This window comes from Procambarus clarkii, chromosome 49 (genome assembly GCF_040958095.1).
Source record: "Procambarus clarkii isolate CNS0578487 chromosome 49, FALCON_Pclarkii_2.0, whole genome shotgun sequence".
NCBI classification, from domain to species: domain Eukaryota; kingdom Metazoa; phylum Arthropoda; class Malacostraca; order Decapoda; family Cambaridae; genus Procambarus; species Procambarus clarkii.
In genome coordinates, this window is record NC_091198.1 from 37025186 (window position 1) to 37028275 (window position 3090).

The 3090-nt window shown below is 33.7% G+C and overlaps 1 long non-coding RNA gene across 1 annotated transcript in view; it reads left to right on the forward strand.

The window, feature by feature from the left end:
* The first annotated feature begins 2587 nt into the window (after positions 1-2587).
* LOC138351249 (uncharacterized) overlaps positions 2588-3090 on the forward strand; it is a 1855-nt gene continuing 1352 nt past the window's right edge. The window contains exon 1 of the long non-coding RNA XR_011222388.1: positions 2588-2880. This is a non-coding gene — a long non-coding RNA (uncharacterized lncRNA). The remainder of the gene's footprint in view (positions 2881-3090) is intronic.

Sequence of the window (3090 nt, forward strand, 5' to 3'; positions counted from 1 at the left end):
CTCCACCACCCTCTCACCTAACTTGTTCCAACCATGTCTACCACGGTTTTGTCTTCCGAATGCACCATTTCTGTAAATTTGCTAATAATCTTTTAAAAATAGTAAATGCCATTATTTTTGCAAAATTATTAAGAGATCTATTATACTAATAACGGTTTGATAAAATACAGTAGACTGCCTACTGGTTTTACCTGTAATAAGGTTTGATACAGATGATTATGATTATGGTTTTGGCCTCCACCACCCTCTCACCTAACTTGTTCCAACCATGTCTACCACGGTTTTGTCTTCCGAATGCACCATTTCTGTAAATTTGCTAATAATCTTTTAAAAATAGTAAATGCCATTATTTTTGCAAAATTATTAAGAGATCTATTATACTAATAACGGTTTGATAAAATACAGTAGACTGCCTACTGGTTTTACCTGTAATAAGGTTTGATACAGATGATTATGATTATGGTTTTGGCCTCCACCACCCTCTCACCTAACTTGTTCCAACCATGTCTACCACGGTTTTGTCTTCCGAATGCACCATTTCTGTAAATTTGCTAATAATCTTTTAAAAATAGTAAATGCCATTATTTTTGCAAAATTATTAAGAGATCTATTATACTAATAACGGTTTGATAAAATACAGTAGACTGCCTACTGGTTTTACCTGTAATAAGGTTTGATACAGATGATTATGATTATGGTTTTGGCCTCCACCACCCTCTCACCTAACTTGTTCCAACCATGTCTACCACGGTTTTGTCTTCCGAATGCACCATTTCTGTAAATTTGCTAATAATCTTTTAAAAATAGTAAATGCCATTATTTTTGCAAAATTATTAAGAGATCTATTATACTAATAACGGTTTGATAAAATACAGTAGACTGCCTACTGGTTTTACCTGTAATAAGGTTTGATACAGATGATTATGATTATGGTTTTGGCCTCCACCACCCTCTCACCTAACTTGTTCCAACCATGTCTACCACGGTTTTGTCTTCCGAATGCACCATTTCTGTAAATTTGCTAATAATCTTTTAAAAATAGTAAATGCCATTATTTTTGCAAAATTATTAAGAGATCTATTATACTAATAACGGTTTGATAAAATACAGTAGACTGCCTACTGGTTTTACCTGTAATAAGGTTTGATACAGATGATTATGATTATGGTTTTGGCCTCCACCACCCTCTCACCTAACTTGTTCCAACCATGTCTACCACGGTTTTGTCTTCCGAATGCACCATTTCTGTAAATTTGCTAATAATCTTTTAAAAATAGTAAATGCCATTATTTTTGCAAAATTATTAAGAGATCTATTATACTAATAACGGTTTGATAAAATACAGTAGACTGCCTACTGGTTTTACCTGTAATAAGGTTTGATACAGATGATTATGATTATGGTTTTGGCCTCCACCACCCTCTCACCTAACTTGTTCCAACCATGTCTACCACGGTTTTGTCTTCCGAATGCACCATTTCTGTAAATTTGCTAATAATCTTTTAAAAATAGTAAATGCCATTATTTTTGCAAAATTATTAAGAGATCTATTATACTAATAACGGTTTGATAAAATACAGTAGACTGCCTACTGGTTTTACCTGTAATAAGGTTTGATACAGATGATTATGATTATGGTTTTGGCCTCCACCACCCTCTCACCTAACTTGTTCCAACCATGTCTACCACGGTTTTGTCTTCCGAATGCACCATTTCTGTAAATTTGCTAATAATCTTTTAAAAATAGTAAATGCCATTATTTTTGCAAAATTATTACGAGATCTATTATACTAATAACGGTTTGATAAAATACAGTAGACTGCCTACTGGTTTTACCTGTAATAAGGTTTGATACAGATGATTATGATTATGGTTTTGGCCTCCACCACCCTCTCACCTAACTTGTTCCAACCATGTCTACCACGGTTTTGTCTTCCGAATGCACCATTTCTGTAAATTTGCTAATAATCTTTTAAAAATAGTAAATGCCATTATTTTTGCAAAATTATTAAGAGATCTATTATACTAATAACGGTTTGATAAAATACAGTAGACTGCCTACTGGTTTTACCTGTAATAAGGTTTGATACAGATGATTATGATTATGGTTTTGGCCTCCACCACCCTCTCACCTAACTTGTTCCAACCATGTCTACCACGGTTTTGTCTTCCGAATGCACCATTTCTGTAAATTTGCTAATAATCTTTTAAAAATAGTAAATGCCATTATTTTTGCAAAATTCCTGAATATTGTCAAAATGACGGAAACCCATATGTCAAAAACACATGGAGATATACCAATCCTGGAAGACATTCTTCCATCCCCACTTGAAACTGTTGAGCAGGTGGAAAGTCTGTCACATGAGCTAAAAGTTAACAGTGAATATAAAAAGAGTATGGTAAGTGTTGCTTAATTCTTTTAGCCTGAGTATGGTAAGTGTTGCTGAATTTTTTTAGCCTTGTACATATGTCTTTTGATTAGTTTTTTTGCAGATGAAGGAAGGTGGGGTGGCACATAATTGATTGTTCAGTGTTATGTTTAAGGTACAAATAAAACAAAAGCAAAAGTTACTCAAATTCGTTGATTTTTGTAATAGTTAAGAAGGAAAATATTTTAATGCTATTTATTTAATACAGTTTGAAATTAGAAAATCTAATGTTGAGATTGAAAGATATATATTATTCTCTATTACCTTACAGCTTATGCATTATTTTAACAGGTCCAGACGCTGTCTCAAATGGGCGGTGCAAGCTGTGGAGACACAGTGAGACGAATGATGAGGAGGATAGGGACCTATGGGGTCTGGTCTCAGTATTCACTCGTTGGGCGCAAGAGGAAACGTGTCTTCAAAACCTTGGATATTTGTAATGTAATAATAAGTACGTAAATTTGACATTTTTTTGGATTATATATATGTCTGCATGTATTATGTATTATACTTGCATGCTTGTTAATGACTTGTATTCTAGTCTTGTGGGTATCTCCTTTCTCCTACGGGCCAAATGCTTTGTTCTTACCTAGCATTTTGCTTTGTTTGGGTATGAATGTTTGTGTACCTTCATTGTATATTTTGCAAAATTTGCCATATA